Consider the following 19,227-nt stretch of genomic DNA (forward strand, 5'->3'; position numbering starts at 1 on the left):
ATAAGCCCACGAGAGTGATAACTTGTCTGTTTTGTTCACTGCTATACTTCCAGCATCTAAAATAACATTTGGCATATACAATGGACACTCAATAAATCTTTGTTAAATAAAGACACGTGTAATTGCATTATAGTGCTATAAGTGCCAAGATAGGGGATATACATTATGCCAGTAAAGCACTTAGGAACGCTTTCAAGGAAAGTGATATCTAAGCTGAGGTCCGATTAATAAATTAGACAGTTAAGGTTGGGAGAGGGGAATAAATGGAGTGCAATGGGGAAGCTGAAGCTGATGGCTCTGTAGGAACACTTAGACTGAGAAAACCATGTAGAGCTTGGACTTCACCTTAACAGCAATAGGGAATTATTGAAGTGCTTTACCAGATGATTGTGGTCAGCATTACATTTTTTAAGGATCAATGTGCCTAAGAAACATATTAGGTGCATAGGGTTGAAAATGGAAAAGCAATCTCAGTTAAGGAGATATGACAATAATCCACAAAAATACGGTGTCCTCCCATTTGAGTATGAAGACAATCTGGCAAATTGTAGGCAAATAAGATTGCTGAATAAAACTGAAATGAAGAATTGATTGAATATAGGGAGATGATGGAGAGGGAGGGAGACAAGCCAAACTTACTAGTTTTCTGTCTTGGGAAACTGGGTGAATAGTAGTTCAACTATTGTGATAACTGTGAAAAAGCATGTTTGTGTTCAAGAGAACATAATAAGCTGATCTGGATATGGTGAATTTGAGGTCCTTAGAGGCAGTTAAATGTATGAGGCTTAAGTTCAGGAGAGGAGTTTTACCTAAAAAGAGACAGATATGGGAATTGTCAGTGTAAAGGTGGTATTTACTACCATGGACTTAGAAGATACCCCCAGCCCAGGAAGACTTTTGGAGCCTGAAATGAAATGAAGCTGTCTCCACCTCCATGGCTTCAGGGTTAATAATAGAAGCTGAGAAAATGTAAGACGGAGAAACAAGTTTATCAATGATGGAACAGCTGAGGGGAGACCCTCATGTGTATGAGTCATCTTAGGAATTTCTGTACTCCCACACAGCCTGAGGCTTAGGCCCTCTTACAGGAATGCAAGGTAAAAGGAAAGAACTGACTGGGCACAATGGCTCATGTCTGTAATCCCAGCACTTTGGGAGGCTGAGGCAGGCAGACTACTTGAGATCAGAGGTTTGAGACCAGCCTGAACAACATGGTGAAACCCCATCTCTACTAAAAATACAAAAATTAGCCAGGCATGGTGGTGTGTGCCTGTAATCAATCAACTACTAGGAAGGCTGAGGCAGAAGAATAGCTAGAACCTGGAGTGCAGCAGTTGTGGTGAGCCGAGATCATGCCACTTCACTACAGCCTGGGTGACAGAGTGGGACTCTTGACAAAAAGAAAGAAAGGACTTCTCTAGAGAGGTGTGATAAAATATTCTGCATTTTGAAATACAATCATGTATTATTTTTTCTATGGTATTAACATTTCAAGAAATGAATTTTATTATTGAAAAGCGGAATCTTTAATAACACTAGCAGAGAAAAATAATTCAAACCCCATTTTCTTGTTACATTGACTTTTTTTATCCCTCAAGTTTAATTATAATGACTACACTTCCTGTTCCCAAAACTTTTGTGTCTTGTCTGCTGATGCTGTCAATAACAGTAGAAAATTCTGAGGGTTTGGCTTAAAAATACAAAACATATCAACCAAATTTAATTAAATTCTGTTGGTTGAAAGCACATGAAATAATTTTCCATGTATGTAATGCCTTTACCAAAATCTCTTCGCCTTTAGAGGAGACTGCTGATGACAATAATCGCATCTCCCAAGAGGAAACTAGTCCTCTGGGCTTCTAGGGATCACCAATTCTTTTCCAGTATTAACAAATATTTTCCTATCCAAATCTCTCATATGTAAATAGTAAACATGTTTGGTATAAAAGCAGACATAATTTAAATATTTATAGTTTATATTAGTAATGATTCACACAATAATCATGATTGTGGGAGATTTCTCGAGAAATTCATGAAGCCAATTTCAGGGTATAAAATGGACACATATGGTGGATTGGGTGATTATAAGTGAGCTTTGACGTTGAAGAAGCTGCAAACTTATTTTACATAACTATTTTCAAACACTGTCTTAAAACTTCTTTTTCTGTATGGTTACATAATTACTTTTCAAATACAGTGTTAAAACTTCCTTTTCCTCTGTATAATTGAAGGTGTTTTAAGGGATCTCTTTACTGCAAAATACCTTTTATGTCATAGTATAGTCAGGTGACTCAACAATAGTTACAGCTTCTTAGAAATGTGTTGTTAGGTGATTCATTTTTATACATGAACCTAGATGGTATATCCTACTACACACTCAGACTGTGTGGTGAGGCCTATTACGCCTAGCTTACAAACCTGTTCAGCATGTTACTGTACTGAATACTATAGGCAAATGAAATACAGTGGTAAATATTTGCATATCTAAACACAGAAAAAATACAGTAAAAACATGGTATAAAAGATAAAAAATGGTAAACCTGCATAGGGTACCTCCCATGGATGGAGCTAACAGTACTATAAGTTGATTTGAATGAGCCTGTGAGTGAGTGGTGAGTGAATGTGAAGGCCTAGAACATGACTATATGCTATTATAGACTTGTAAATACTGTGAACTTAGGCTACAGTAAATTTAAAAGTTTTTTCTTTAATAATAAATTAAACGTAGCTTACTCTAATGTTTTTACTTTATAAACTTTTAATTTTTAAAACTTTTGATACTTTTGTGATCACACATAGCTTAAAACTTAAGCTGTACAACAATATTTTCTTTCTTTATATCCTTAATCTATAACCTGTTTATTTTCAATTAATTGATTTGAATTTTACATTTAGAATTTTTATTAAAAACTAAGACACACACACACATGAGCTTAGACCTACACAGGGTCATAATCATGAATTCATATCACCGTCTTCCACCTCCACATCTTGTCCCACAGGAAGGTCTTCAGGGTCAAAAACATGCAAGAGTCTGTCCTCTCATATGATAACAATGAGTTTTGGAATATTTCCTGAAGGACCTGCCTGAGACTGTTTTATAGTTATTATCATTATTTTTTTTTACTAAGTAAAAGGAGTACACTCTAAAATAATGATAAAATATAGGATAGTAAATACATAAACCAGTAACACTCATTTATTATCATCATCAGGTATCATGTACTGTACCTGTTATATGTGTTACACTTTAAATGACTGGCAGAGTAGTAGGTTTGCTTAAACCAGCATCATCACAAATATGTGAGTAATGTGTTGCCATATGCTGTTACCATGGATACGAAGTCACTAGGCAATAGAAGTTTTTCAGTTCCATTGTAATCTTATGAGACCACCATGTATATGCAATCTTTGGTTGACTGAAATGTCTTTAAGGGGTGTATGATTGTTTAATAAAATGATGTGACTCCTTAATAGTGTTACTGTCCTTCTTTATTCCTGGCATACGACTTTTTCCTCTAATGTTTAATAATCTTTCTGTCCCTTTTACCTTTAATAATCATTTTATGCAGCATCTTCATGCTTCTGATTATTTAGAACTTTGCTACTTTCAGGGCATCTTTGATTCTAAATTTTACTTAAACGAGTTGAGTCACAGTACTTTTAATAAAAAGAAAAATCTTTAATACTTCTGTTTTTAGAGCTGCTTTTAGATTCAGTGCAGGACCAACACTTTGGAAATGTTTAAATGGAAAGAAAAGACATTTCAAAACATAAGGCACAGGCACGGTAAAGATTTTAGTTGCACTGGCTCCAACTCTTAGAACCTCTAGGAAACACCAGTGTGCTTAACCTTCTTTTCCAATTTGCTTCCCAGATAGAGAAAAGATTTACTTAATGGACCAGAGCAACATTGGTTTATTGGAGACCTTTCAACCAAGCTGTTAAGGAGAGGGAAGCACACAAGCAAGGCCACTGCCAAACTCTGGAGAAAAGTAAGAAATGAGTGTGTCTGTGAGTACATCAGAATCTACACAAGCCAGGCAGGCAACTGATCTGGGAATGAGGAAACCTGCCTCCTAACATGTTCTTGGCTCTACCACTAACTAGCTGTATGACCTTGGCCAAGCTCCTTTCTTTTCCTGAGCCAAGCTTCTCATTTCCAAAATGTATGGAATCAGAGCTCTGGTACCCCATAGATGTGATTTATTTGAGTCACATAACACTTGCACTTCCTTCCTTTTTTCCTTTCTTCTTGCTTCAAGTCAAATAATCTTGAACATTAAACCAGCCCCTCATGCGAAATTATATCTGCCTATTCAGAGCATGGGTGCCCACATGGCAAAGCAACGAAAACTCAGTGGTGCTGTCCTTTTACATGGGGCAGAAACTCTCTTGATTGCCACAGTACCCACTGGGTCCCCTTAAGCATTCATGTCTCTGACCTCAGTAAGCACTTAGGTTTGTGACTTAAAGGATTTTAAGCTTTGTGATCATTATGATGCCTTCCTTTCATCTCAATAAGCCTGTAATTCTCAGTGGGAAAACCAATAATTACATCTTATTCATATTACCATTTCAGCAGCCTGGCAAATTAGCTGGAAAACCTTAGAACAAGACCAGACTTAATTAACATACCCAGAAATTATTTATTCTCCAGATTTTCCTTGTAGGTGGCAGACTTTCTATACCATGTATCTTTCTGCACCCTTCTTTGGAAATGCTGGCTTTCCCTTTTAACTATCATATCCTCATAACCAGATGATGTACTTAAAAAAAAAAACTGGCCTTCTGCCCTTCTTTAAAACTGGTTCTTCTTTTTAACTGCCAACGTTTGCAATTTTAAAACTCACAATTCCATTGCTTGAAAATTTAACCAACTCCAGCTCTCATAAGTCCTAAAATGATCTCCTAAACCATTAGGAAAAAGAAATGAAGAGATCAATAGGATTTTCTTTCTTCCTTACTCCACTTCCCATGTATTACTGTACATCCTCCCCCGGTTTTTATCTCAATGCACTTGCTCTACTTCCTTTTCCTATTTTCCTTCCTTTTACTCCTACACAGCTCCACTTCTCCATGCCTGTGGCCTGTCTACCTCCACTCGATCCATTTTGCCTTCTCATCTCCCTTATGACAGAGGACAAAAAGGAAAAAAAGAAAACATTTACATGGAGCCTGTTTTCATACAGTTTTTTGTATTAAGCTCAGTGTCAAAAGGATATTTAACTTGTTTTAACATTTTTTTAAACCAAACAATGCCCTTTATAACATTATAGATTTAAGTGCAACTGAATTACAAAATGTGTTGCTGAAGGTAAGAAGTTTTCTGTTAATATTTTTCAAATACACCTTATGGAAGGAATCTGAGAGACTATGATGAAAAGATTTTCTTAGTGTTTGGGGCTGAGAATCTTATGGGAGCTCTTATTTTGTTTAATTGCATCTAGGCTCACATTCTGTAACTGACTGACTCCTTTGTTTCTGAATGGTGATCCTTTGAAGCATTATAAAAATCAACCATTTCCCATTGTCAGATAAATTACTATTTTCTATGTTGCTCTTTATTTTAATGCATAGGACTTGCATTAAGAAAAAAAAAGCCAATTTTCTGCAAAAGAAAAGAGGCCTATTTGAGTGTTATAAAGAAAAAGGCAAGATTGATGCTGATCTTATTGTTTCTACTTTGATCTTAGCGTAGGTTAATTTTAGGGTGCAGACATTCTTTTCCTTGGCACAAGTGTTGATTTCTGTAGGTGCTGATAGTGGCTCCCGCACGCCATGGCTGAGTGGGAAAAGGTTACGTTTTCATAGCTCAAAGAGATAACAGAGTAGATGTGGGTCTCCAGGCAGCATTTAATCTGGAATGATGTAAGCCTGTCTACAGCAATTCTGGTTTGCAATCAGAATCGGGACTTCCATTTTGCTCTCATGCAGATTCTACCCTTCGGAAAAAAAAAAAAGAAAACAAAAACAAAACCGTTTTACAAGCCTCTCTCCCCAAAGCAGAAGATGTTATTTTTCATTGGATCATTTCCTGATAAGTTGCAAGTATAATTATATTGACTTTTAGCTTTACCTTTTACAGAGAGCTAAATTAAATAGTTGTCTCCCAACTGGTACAAAGATATTTAATTTGTGATGTGTCAAGAGAAAAAAGAATCCACAAGTATTTTTAATAATTTGGAAAGGTACTATCATGAAGTAATATGAGCCCAGGTTCTAGAACCAGATGCCGTTGATTTGAATATTGGCTTCAGTTTTTGTTTTAATATGGTCAGTCACTTGTGAAATGTGTAATCTTGAGTAAGGAACCTATCCTTTTTGGGTTTCAGCTTTCTAACTTGTAAAATATGGATAATGTTACATTTATATTTCATAGGTTTGCTGTAATGATCAAATGTGTTAATTTCACCCCACTGACAATATTAGATAGATTATCAAGACAGAAAATTACAAAGATATTCAAGACCTGAACTCAGCTCTAAATAAAGCAGACCACGCGAAACCGCAGAATATACATTCTTCTCATCATCACATGCCACTTACTCTAAAATTGATCACATAATTTGTAATAAAATGATCCTCAGCAAATATAAAACCACTCAAATTAAAACAAGCAGTCTCAGACTGCAGCATAATCATATTAGAACTCAAGATTAAGAAGTTCATGCAAAACCACACAACTACATGAAAACTTAATAACCTGTGCTTGAATGAATTCTGAGTAAATGACGAAATTAAGGCAGAAGTCAGGAAGTTCTTTGAAACTGAGAACAAAAAGATAATCTGCCAGAATCTCTGGGACACAGCTAAAGCAGTGATAAGAGAGAAACTTATAGCATTAAATGCTCACATCAAAAAGTTAGAAAGATCTCAAATCAACAACCTAACATTTCAATTAAAAGAACTAGAAAACTAAGAGCAAACAAACCACAAAGCTAGCAGAAGACAAGAAATAACCAAGATTAGAGTGGAACTGAAGGAGAGAGAGAGAGATGAAAAACTCTTCAAAAGATGAATGAATCCAAGAGCTGTATTATGGAAAGATATTAATATAAGAGACCACTAGCTAGGCTAATAAAGAAGAAAAGAGAGAAGAAAAAAACAGACACAATTAGAAATGAAAAGGGGGATAGCACTACTGATGTCACAGAAATACAAACAACCATTGAGAATGCTATAAACAACTGTAATGCACAAAAACTAGAAAATCTAGAAGAAATGGGTAAATTCCTGGACAAATACACTCTCCCAAGATTAAACCAGGAAGAAATTGAATCCCGGAATAGACCAATAACGAGTTCTGAAATTGAGGCAGTTAAAAAATAGGCTACCAACCAAAAAATGCTCAAGACCATACAATTTTACAGCTGAATTCTACCAGAGGTAGGAAGAAGAGCTGGTACCATTTCCACTGAAACTATTCTAAACAAACAAAAAGGAGGGATTCTTCCCTAACTGATTCTATGAGGCCAGCATCATCCTGATACCAAATCCTTGCAGAGATACAACAAAAAAAAGAAAACTTTGGCCCAATATCCCTGATGAACATTTATGTAAAAATCTTCAATAAAATACTGGCAAACCAAATCCAGCAGCACATCAAAAAGCTTATTCATGACAATCAATTTGGCTCTTCCCTGTGATGCAAGGTTAACACAACATACACAAATCAATAATGTAATTCATCACATTAACAGAACTAAAGACAAAAAATATATAATTATCTCAGTATACACAGAGGAGTCATTTGATAAAATTCAACATCCTTTCATGTTAAAAACTCTCAGCAAACTAGGTGTTGAAGCAACATACCTTAAAAAGAGACATATATGACAAATCCACAGGCAATATCATACTGAATGGGCAAAATTTGGAAACATTTCCCTTGAAAACCGGCACAAGACATAGATGCCCTCTCTCCCCACTCCTATTCGACACAGTATCGGATGTTCTGGCCAGAGCAATCAGAGAAGAGAATTCAGATAGGAAGAGAGGAAGTCAAATTATCTTTGTTTGCAGATGACATGATCCTATATCTAGAAAACCCCATCATCTCAGCCCCAAAACTTCTTAAGCTGAGAAGCAACTTCAGCAAAGTTTGAGGATACAAAATCAGTGTGCAAAAATCACTAACTTCCTATATATCAACAACAGGCAAGCAGCAAGCCAAATCATGAATAAACTGTTATTCACAATGGCTACAAAGAAAATAAAATACCTAGGAATGCAGATAACAAGGGAAGTGAAGGACTTCTTCAAGGAGAACTACAAACCACTGCCCAAGGAAATTAGAGAGGTCTCAAGCAAATGAGAAAAAATTTCACACTCAGAATCAATATCATGAAAATGGCCATATTGTCCGAAGTAATTTATAGATTCAGTGCTATTCCCAATAAAGTACCATTGACATTCTTCATATAATTAGAAAAAATTATTTTAAAATTTATATGGAACAAAAATAGAACCTGTATAGCCAAGATAATCCTGAGCAAAAAGAACAAAGCTGGAAGCATCATGCTACCAGACTTCCAACTATACTACAAGGCTGCAGTAACCAAAACAGCATGTTCTGGTGCAAAAACAGACACATTGACCAATGGAACAGAACAGAAAACTCTGCACACTTAAAACCATCTGTTCTTCCATAAACCTGACAAAAACAAGCAATGGGAAAAGTATTTCCTATTTAATAAATGATGTTGGGAAAATTGGCTAGCCATATGCAGAAAACTGAAACTTTACCCCTTCTCACACCTTGTACAAAAATTAACTCAAGATGAATCAAAAATTTAAATGTAAAACCCAAAACTGTAAAAATCCTAGAAGAAAATCTAGGCAATACCATTCTAAACATAGGCACAGGCAAATATTTCATGACAAAAACACCAAAAGTAATTGCAATATAAGCAAAAATTGATAATAAAATCTAATTAAGCTAAAGAGCTTCTGCACAGCAAAAGAAACTATCATCAGGGTGAATAGGCAACCTACAAAATGGGGGAAAATTTTTGCAATCTATCCATCTGACAATCCAGAGTCTAAACAAATTTACAAGAATAAAACAACCCCATTAAAAAGTGGGCAAAGGACATGAGCAGACACTTCTCAAAAGAAGACATTCATGTGACCACAAGCATATGAAATAAAGCTCAATATCACTGATCATTAGATAAATGCAAATCAAAACCATAATGAGATAACCATCTCATAACAGTCAGAATGGTGATTATTAAAAAATCAAGAAGGCAATGTTGGAATTGTAAGTTAGCTCAACCCTTGGGGAAGACAGTGTGGCGATTCCTCAAAGACCTAGAGGCAGAAATAGCATTTGACCCAGCAATCTCATTACTGGGTGTATACACAAAGAAATATGAATCATTCCATTATAAAGATACATGTACATGTCTGTTCATTGAAGCACTATTTACAATAGCAGAGACATGGAATCAACCCAAATGCTCATCAATAACAGACTAGATGAATAAAATACGGTACATATATACCATTCATATTATACAGCCATAAAAACAAAAACAAACAAACAAAAAAACAAGATCATGTCCTTTGCAGGGATGTGGATTAAGCTGGAAGCTATTATGCTCAGCAAACAAATGCAAGAACAGAAAACCAAACATCGCATGTTCCACTTATAAGTGGGAGCTGAATGATGAGAATACATGGACACATTGGTGGGAGCAACACACGCTGGTGCCTGTCAGGGGCCTGGGGGAAGGGAGAATAGCTAATGGTTGATGGGCTTAATACTTAGGTGATGAGCTGATCTGTGCAGCAAACCACCACAGCACACATTTACTTATGCAACAAGCCTGCATATCCTACACATATACCCTGGAACTGAAAGAAAACAAAACAAAATGAAACACAAATAAATGTGTTAATTCATGTGAAGGACTTAGAACAGTGCCTTATGATTCATCAAAATTAACTTTTATTATATCAGACCATCTCATAATTTGGCTTACATTCCCTTTCTGTTTTCTCAGACAGTTTCCATTAAGATGTTAATACTACCCACGAATACTTTTAATTTATCTATGGTAAATGCTGCAGTTAACATGATGTATTCACTTCTGCCCCAGAAGACTTGCTTGTTTCTTTTCTGCGATTGGAAAATAATTAAATAATTGAAATACTTTCCCCATCTTCACTTGATCTTGAAGAAGATAGATATGATATAAGCAATGCATTTGGGGGTCAAGTGAATGAAACCTGGCAAACCCAAAGAAGGCCTGGAGCTGTATATCCAAGCATATAAGAATCCACAGGAGAAATATAAGATTTCCAGAAAACATCCCTAAGAACAAACACTTTGACCTGTAATGAAGTTCTTAGAATCACGTCACCAGCTTCTTACATAAATGTCTATCTCAACCTTTTTAAAGTGCAGATCTCTAAAATGGTGATTAGAAGGAACTGAAGTGGGAGACAAGTGAAATTATCTTCAATTACGGATGTGGATTTTTATCATAAAACCTTGGTGAAAGTTTCTGCTCTTGGAAGTTGGCCTTGAGATATTTAATTTGTTTCCTACAATTATTAAGTTCCTTAAAATTTTCCAAGCTAGATTGGTTTCTTTCTTCTTTACTTTGACAACTCCAGGAATGCCACACTACGAAGAAGTAACCCCAATAATGGTACTATATTTTTAAAAATGAAATTAAGTAATAGATGTGAAAGGGCATGTCATACTCTAAAATCTACACTGATAATTATGGATTGTTTGTTAATCATCCACCCTTTGTAGAGCCACCACTCTCTTCCAAGATATACTAAGTGAGGGACTTTGCCTGTGTTAGTTCTCATCCACATGCTCAAACTTGCAAAATAGGAATAATAATACTGTTTTCCAGATGAGGAAACTGAGACTCAGAGAGGTTATAATAACTTATCCCAGACTTAATTGCAATTTATTTTATAATGATTAAAGAATATTCTTTTAATACACATTGCATGAAAATGACTGCTATTGGGTCACTTATTTTTTTACCACATTTGCCAAAACACAACACATTTTCTTAATATGGTCATTTCAAAAACTACAGTGAAATTCTCAAATAGCTTAAAATCTTAACTTCCCAACCTCTTTTCATTTTCTTTTGACTTAATCTAGCTGGAAAAATAGAATATTAAGAATCACCAGTTATTCCTACTTTCTCCAACTGCTTGACTATCACTTAACACAAGTTCTGTCATGAGGTCCAGCAGAATTTGGCTTATTTCTATCTGGCAGCCTCAACTATAAGACTGACAAACACTTATATTCTTCTCTTAATGAATGGATAATTTCCTTTATTTCTAAACTCAATGTAACTCCCAAATATCTAGTAGGCTTTGTAAATTTTTAACTTAGATAATATTCAATGCCAAGTAAGTACCTTGAAATGTTAAGTATTGGCCAGACTCAATGAAATAACCATGGACACATCATGATGTTGATCATTTTTCTGTAATGACTGTGGCTCACAAGACCAAAGGGTAGTCTGAGGTTGTGAACTGTCTTCAAGGCAGAACTAATCTATGGAAGGAGAAAATCAAATATGATATGGTCATGTTAGGGATGCTGGGTACAGTTTTGTGTGCTATTTGGAATTCTGAGAGCTAATTCATCTTTTAAAACCTATGCCATAGGAGTAAAATTTTCCTATTTATTTTATAAACTTTGAAATACCACATGATGGCTTTTAATCCATAGGAGGGCAATGTTGAGCTGCAGGAAAATCCTTACAGATTTTTTTTCAAAAGAACATATAGAACTGATTAATTTAAAAATTAATGAATTGAAACAAATTAACCAATTTAAACATATTACAAGATGACAGTTATTTAATAATATCCCATGTTGCAGACTGACTGGCTTCATGTTTATCATACTGATAGTTAATTTGTAAACTGATGTAAATTATCCTTGTCACTTGAAGCCAAACCACTGCTGTCTCATCTGAGGCTGTTCTCCTCTATGCAGCTTTTCTGTAATTAGATGTTAGAAGAGCTTAAATTATTTACAAATAGACAAGTACTCTGATATTTGTATGCACAATTGGCTGACTGACAATAGCTCTGCTTAAAAAGATAAGAATTCCTACAATTCAGATTTCCCATCTTCTATGTCACTTATTCTTGGATTAGAATTTGAGGTGACCCTTATACAAATGCCATGATAAAGCTCTTACAGCAAAGAGTTAACTAAATGTAATGTTTAAAGTGAGTTACTGATATAAAGAACAAAACGAAACAAAGTGAGTCATATGTCAGAATTATTTCTATAGAAGGAGTCATGGACCAATGTAGCACAGGGTCATTTTAACCTGTAGCTGAAGAAAGTCTATTTTGTATAAATTGAATCAAGCATTATAAATAGAATTTATATGTAATTATGTGTTTTGTTAGAAAGTAGCAAATTCTGCAGTGCTGTGAAGATATCGGAATTTCCTAGATTGGAAAAGTAATTTATCCTTCCTCCGAACTTCTATATCTCTATTTACCAGAACATAGTGACAAAGGTTTGCTTGTTGCTGTGCTAAGGCACATCTGGCTGTAGGAGCATGATGAAATCTCATGTCAGGGTTGGTTCCTGAGTCCAAGGAAGCAGTTAACGACTGGGTCAGTAATAATAATAGCTAATGTTTATTAGAGACTTACTATATCCCAAACACTATACAATCTAATTGATTTATTTTAAACTTCACAACAGTAGTATAAATGCTATTGTTAACACAATTTTCTAGATGATGAAACGTACTTGGGAGTGAGTTTAAGTTTAAATAATGTGTTTGAGCTCACAAAACTTCCTATGAGAAAGAACCAGGCAAACTCCAGGGGCCTTGCTTCTCATCACCACTTCAAGATTAAAAGTGGAGTGCATCAAAGACTAAGATAGCTGAGCCATACATTTGAATATTTCCTCAGTATCTTTTGTTTAATGTGATGCTTTTAGGTAGATATAGGTGGGTGGGAGCTGTTAAGAGTTCCAATGATAAACATTATTATAGAATTTACTATTTCAAACCTGCATGCCTTAACTTTGTGATGCCAAGTGTTTTTTTTTTTAAATAAGATAATAGTATAATGAATTATGTACAATATCATGATGGATGGAAGTTGCATCTTACAATTTTCTGTATCTTCCATCCTATACAATACAATAGCATAAATATGTGATTATGGCACATTTGGAAAGTAATCGATGACCCATACATTTATGCAGAACAGAGGGGTGGGCAGCTATAAAGTGAAATGCAGAAAGTGCTGACATACAATCATTAGTCCATAATTTATGTCTGAGTAATATCTGTGGGGAATGTATTCTGCTTATTTCCAAACAAGAAGAATGACTTGGGTCTGAACTTCTATCTGGATGAATCACTTCAATTTTATGAGAAAGAGTAGATGTTAGATAAATGGCCAGCAGTTTTGTTTTTCTTTCTAGTGACTTGCTTTAAAAAAGATCTAACTTCTCATTTGAACCTTTATGATGATAACGACAATTTGAATCCCCTGTAATTTTTTAAATGGACATTGTTAACATATCTTCAGAGAGCTCTATTTGATGAGATGATTTTAATTTAAGAACACTTACCTGGAAGCAAGTAGCACTTATATAATTTCTATAAATTTTAGTCCAACACTGAATGCTTACTTAACTCTATATAAAATAGCATTTTAAAAGACATTTTACACAGAGGTTAGTACATAGTTTAGTAAAACAAACTTTTCACAGGGAAAATAATCTTAGTTATACCTTTAAAGTGTGTGTGTGTGTGTGTGTGTGTGCACGCACGCACGCGCACGTGTTTTGTGTTTGCATTATATTGTAAAGGAAAATAAATGTAGAATCAAAGATAAAGTAAGGAATACTGATTTTAAAGAAAGGGAAAATGTAAAGAATGAAAAAATTTTCTGAGGCTAATCAAGAAAAGCAAGGGGAAGGAGAACTGGATGGATTAAAAAAATTGCAGAGTAATATCCCCATTTTCTTATACATTCTTGGTCTATTTATAAAGGATTTCAATTGAATATGTTTAACAGTTGGGCCTATAGGTCTTCAATGACTCTGCAGCTGTGAGAGTACACAGCGGAGTTTTGCCATCAATGAATTGGCCTTGCAATACATTAGGAGGTCAGGTTAGGTTTCATATCCCATCCCATTCCACTGAGCAGTTGGCACTCTGATTTCATTGAAAACATCCCATCTTCAGGTTTTTTCCAGGACATGGATAAATATGAGAAAAAAGAAAGACCAACATTTGAGAAAAAGAGAGGAAGAAGACAATTGGACAAAGAAGGAAAAATGGTGGGCCATCATTCAAAGATTACTAGATTGAAATTTGAATTTGGTACTTGAGGATGGCTATGGAATTGCTTCTCAGCCTTTGGCTAACATCAAGTAGATAATGGCTATGGATTCAAATATATATATATATGATACTAAGTCTGTAACATAATTTCCATTCATGTCCTCCACACTCTATCTATGTTTATACTAATTAATGTTTTTGTGTGGAGCCATTTTCATCATCCAATTGATTCCCAGAGGCAGAAATTGAAACTAATTTTTCTATGTAGAAAAAGCCAAATTTCTTATTCAAATTTGATGAGATCCAAGATTACTCATAGCTGAAGGGATAAGTCCAACTGAAGGAGTATGAGTAACAAACACAAATAAATATGTTTACTTTTTACTAATTTTACTTTTGAATCTTATTTCTTATAACTCAGTATCTCAGTGATTTTCAAATCTAAACAGAAAAACAACCAATGTTAATATGATCACATAATGTTTCACCAGAGTGAAGGCTCTTATCATGTCATTGTGAAGAAAACTTCTTTAATTGATGCAACTGCACTCTTGAGGTCAGGAAAAGTCTTTAGGAGGTTATCCAGAGAATTAAAGACTTGAATCTTGGCTTAGCTATCTCTCAGTAAAGGAATAAGAATATTTTTAAAGAAGCTACAATATCTTAAAAATCTAAATAAAATGTTCATTTTAAAAATGGTTTTATAATTACTGAAAACTTTCAAAGACAGCACAGAGAATTCACATACACACCACATTCAGTTTCCCTCATTAATGTTTTATGTTACTATAGCATATTGGTCACAACTCACAAACCAGTATTGCCATATTACTTATTAACTGAGCTTTATTTAAATTTTATTAGTTTTTTTTAGTGGGCTTTTTCTGTTTCCACATCCTGTATAAGACAACAGGTTACATTTAGCTGTTGTAGTTTATTAGGCTCCTCTGGGCTATGCCCATTTTTCAGAATTTCTTTGTTTATTAACGACCTTGACAGTTTTGGGGACTACTGGCCAGGTATTTTGTACAGTGTTCCTAAATCTGGTTTTGTCTGATGTTTTTTCAGGTCGGTGGGTCTATTAGTTCATTTCATGCTGCTGATAAAGACATCCCCTAGACTGGGATGAAAAAGAAGTTTCATGGACTTACAGTTCCACATGGCTAGGGAGGCCTCACAATCATGACGGAAGGCAAAGAGGACCAAGTCACATCTTATGTGGATGGCTGCAGGCAAAGAGAGAGCTAGTTCAGGGAAACTCCCATTTGTAAAACCATCAGATATCATGAGACTCATTCACTATCATGAGAATAGTGCAGGAAAGACCCACCCCAATAATTAAAACACCTCCCACTTGGTTTCTCCTATGACACATGGGAATTGTGGGAGTTACAATTCAAGATGGGATTTGGGTGGGGACACAGCCAAACCATATCAGTGGGTTATGGTTTTGGGAGGAAAACGACAGAGATTTTGTGCCACTCTCTACATTATATATCAACAGTATGTGTGGTCTACATGACTTGTCACTGATGACTTCAAAATTGGTCACCTGGAAGAGGTAGTATTGCCAGGCTTCTCCACTGTGAAGTCACCTGTTCCCACCACTTGTCTCTCCCTACTGTGCTATTTGGAAACGAGTCACTAAGACCACACTTACAGGATGGGCAGTTAAGTTTCACCTTCTCAGGTAGAGAGTAGTGTCTAAATAAATGATTTAAAATTTTTCTGTTGAGGAAATCTGTCTTTCATCTTCAATTTATTTATATATTAAATAATTGATTTTTATCAGTATACACCCATGGATATTTATTTTATATTTAGAAATATAATGAAGTGCTATGTTATGTTATTTTATTCTATCTTTTGCTCCAATTGTTCCAAATTTGGCCATTCAGAGCTCTTTCAATTGGCTTCTGTGTCCTTTCAACATATATTGTTTAGTCTTTTGCACACTTCCTTACTTTCTGGCACTACAAGATGAGCTGGACTCTGCACCAACCATAGAATCAGTCATTTCTTCAAAGAGAAATTGGAGAATGGCGTGAGAGACCATGATCTTGACACAAGGTGTACGATCATTTTTAAATAATTACTTTTTGCTTTAAATAATTACTTTTTGGCCGGGCGCGGTGGCTCACGCCTGTAATCCCAGCACTTTGGGAGGCCGAGGCGGGTGGATCACGAGATCAAGAGATCGAGACCATCCTGGTCAACATGGTGAAACCCCGTTTCTACTAAAAATACAAAAAATTAGCTGGGCACGGTGGCGCGTGCCTGTAACCCCAGCTACTCGGGAGGCTGAGGCAGGAGAATTGCCTGAACCCAGGAGGCGGAGGTTGCGGTGAGCCGAGATTGCGCCATTGCACTCCAGCCTGGGTGACAAGAGCGAAACTCCGTCTCAAATAAATAAATAAATAAATAAATAAATAAATAAATAAATAATAAATAATTACTTTTGGCTGATTGTTTTCTGTTGGACATTTTTGGAGAATTTTTCATTAAAAGTTTATATCTGCCTCAAGCTACATACCCACAATGCATATGGAAGGGCTCTAATGTTAGTCACTTGGCAGCCAGGAAGATGGTGGCCTCTTTGCAACATCTGTTTCGGTGGTAACAGCAGCTAACAGTAAATAGCACACTGGTTTTTTTTTTTTTTTTTTTTTTTTGAGACGGAGTTTCTCTCTTGTTACCCAGGCTGGAGTGCAATGGCGCGATCTCGGCTCACTGCAACCTCCGCCTCCTGGGTTCAGGCAATTCTCCTGCCTCAGCCTCCTGAATAGCTGGGATTACAGGCACGCACCACCATGCCCAGCTAATTTTTTGTATTTTTAGTAGAGATCTGTTGACCTCGTGATCCACCCACCTCGGCCTCCCAAAGTGCTGGGATTACAAGCTTGAGCCACCGCGCCCGGCCCCAGCACGCTGGTTTTTAAAGCTCTGTTATAGGGAAGTAACACTTCTCATGCTTCTTTGGTTAAAGGAAGCCTGGTGGCCACATTTCACTTCAAAGTGAGTGAGGCTGTGCTGTCCTACCAGGTACCAAGGAAGATGAAAAGATAGATGTATTTGACCAAAATCATAAATATCTACTACAATAGTACTTTTCACAATTTTTCCCAATGGAAATACAATAAAATGTATATTTATATTGTTTCAAATTATCTAGTGTCCACATTAGGAAAGCACAAAGAAGTAGGTGAAATTAATATCCATTATCTATTTTATTTAACCCAATTATATTCAAAATATTATCATTTTTAAGATATAAGTGTAAATTATTAGTAAGATTTTTTTCATTCTATATCTTTGAAATTGGGTATTTCACACTTAAAGTACATCCTCGTGTGAACCAGTCATATTTCAAGTATTTCCTAGACACGTGACTAGAGGTTGCCATTCTGAACAGCACATGTAAAGACAGTGTCTGCCACATAGTAGGCCTTCAACATTATGTGTCAAATGTTAAATATAAATAATTATAGGCGGACCTGAGATCATATAAGTGATTTGGAATCCCTGGGCTTTTTTATAATTTATTGTTGTAAACCTTAAACGTTTTCTTTGTTTGCTTTTTTTAAAGGGATGAGAGATTTTTAATGTTGCCCAGGCTGGCTTCGAACGCATAGCCTCGCCTCCTTAAGTGCCTGGACAACTGGCCTGAGCCACCACATCTCCTGTTAAACCATAAATGTTTTATAAAGAGTTGAACTCCTTTATTATATCAAAAGTGCTTGGATCATTTTTAGTTTCTTCTCTAATTCGTTCCTCTTGTGTATTTCTCCCATTTCTTTAGATCTAACCTAAATTTCAGAGATATTTGTGAAAATTAGATTTCAAAACTTCCATCAAAAAACCATTATAAGTGTCTTATTTTTTCACATATTTATTTGCTGCAGGTGTCTAGTTTTACATCTATATCTAAAATTTCTTGCTATATTCAATGTACAACATTTTTGTGTATTTAGAGGCCACAGGGCTTTTCAGAATTATGCTAAATTTAAGCTGAGTTTATGAAGCTTAACCATATGGCCTCCACTCAAATTGATGCTAAAATGTTAGAATTAAATTCAAAGGTAATATCCAGGAGAGTATAAAATGCTGAATTGTAGCTCTAAGGGCAGGAGTTATGTCTACAACTGCTCAGTAAAGCTCTGTAATGTAAAATAGCTCTCTATTGCTATGACTTCCACACTTCTATCTAGCATTTCCCAAAATGTGAACAATCTACCTGTTATGTATATCTGTTTATTTGAGAAAGTTGGATACATCATAAAGCAGCACAAACATGCTAGGTAAAAAATCAAATTTCTCAAATGCTATGGACCACAAATAAGAGATACACTTGCCCCCCAAAAATCATTCATTTTAGAAACACCTGCACATTTACCATGTTCAGCATCATCTTGTAACATCAGACTAACAGTCTAGCGATTTGATAAATAAAAATCTTCTTTATGTGAAAAGGGCATAGTTTAATGTAGTGCCGTCTTTGTTTCTGAGTTGTGATGAAAAAATAAAGGGCCAGTGGTTTGGAAAGTCATTTCTTATTTATTATACCTCAAGTGTTATTTACATAAGGTTTATTTTAATGTGGTACTGACTTTATTCTGAGTTATAATATTAAGCACCCATAATCAGGGAAAATAATATTAGTTTTGGACAGCTACAGGAATGTAGATGACACTCCTCCAACCTCAGGGAATGTAATTGCTGAGAGGCCTCGCCCGCGTTGTACTCTTTTGCCCCATCCCATGCTTCCCACAAGCTGTTCCACCCAATGATTGAGGATGACAGGGATGGATACTGAAGCAGAAAGATTTGTGGGAGCCATGAGACACTTCAGGTAGCCTGCTTTAACTTGAGGACCCCTAAACTCTTGTCAAACTTTCTTTCTATGCAC

The 19,227-nt window shown here is 35.6% G+C and overlaps 1 long non-coding RNA gene across 2 annotated transcripts in view; it reads right to left on the bottom strand.

Moving 5' to 3' along the window:
• Positions 1 to 4,114: 4,114 nt before the first annotated feature.
• LOC128929981 (uncharacterized) overlaps positions 4,115 to 19,227 on the bottom strand; it is a 35,418-nt gene continuing 20,305 nt past the window's right edge. Inside the window, exons 3-5 of one of the 2 annotated variants that reach the window (XR_008477412.2) lie at positions 15,473 to 15,547; positions 11,403 to 11,542; positions 4,115 to 5,940 (exon numbers count right to left, since the gene is read on the bottom strand). This is a non-coding gene — a long non-coding RNA (uncharacterized LOC128929981). Of the gene's footprint in view, positions 5,946 to 11,402; positions 11,543 to 15,472; positions 15,548 to 19,227 lie in introns of both variants that reach the window. The other variant, XR_008477413.2, reaches the window with a different exon arrangement.

This window comes from Callithrix jacchus, chromosome 17 (genome assembly GCF_049354715.1).
Source record: "Callithrix jacchus isolate 240 chromosome 17, calJac240_pri, whole genome shotgun sequence".
Lineage (NCBI taxonomy): Eukaryota > Metazoa > Chordata > Mammalia > Primates > Cebidae > Callithrix > Callithrix jacchus.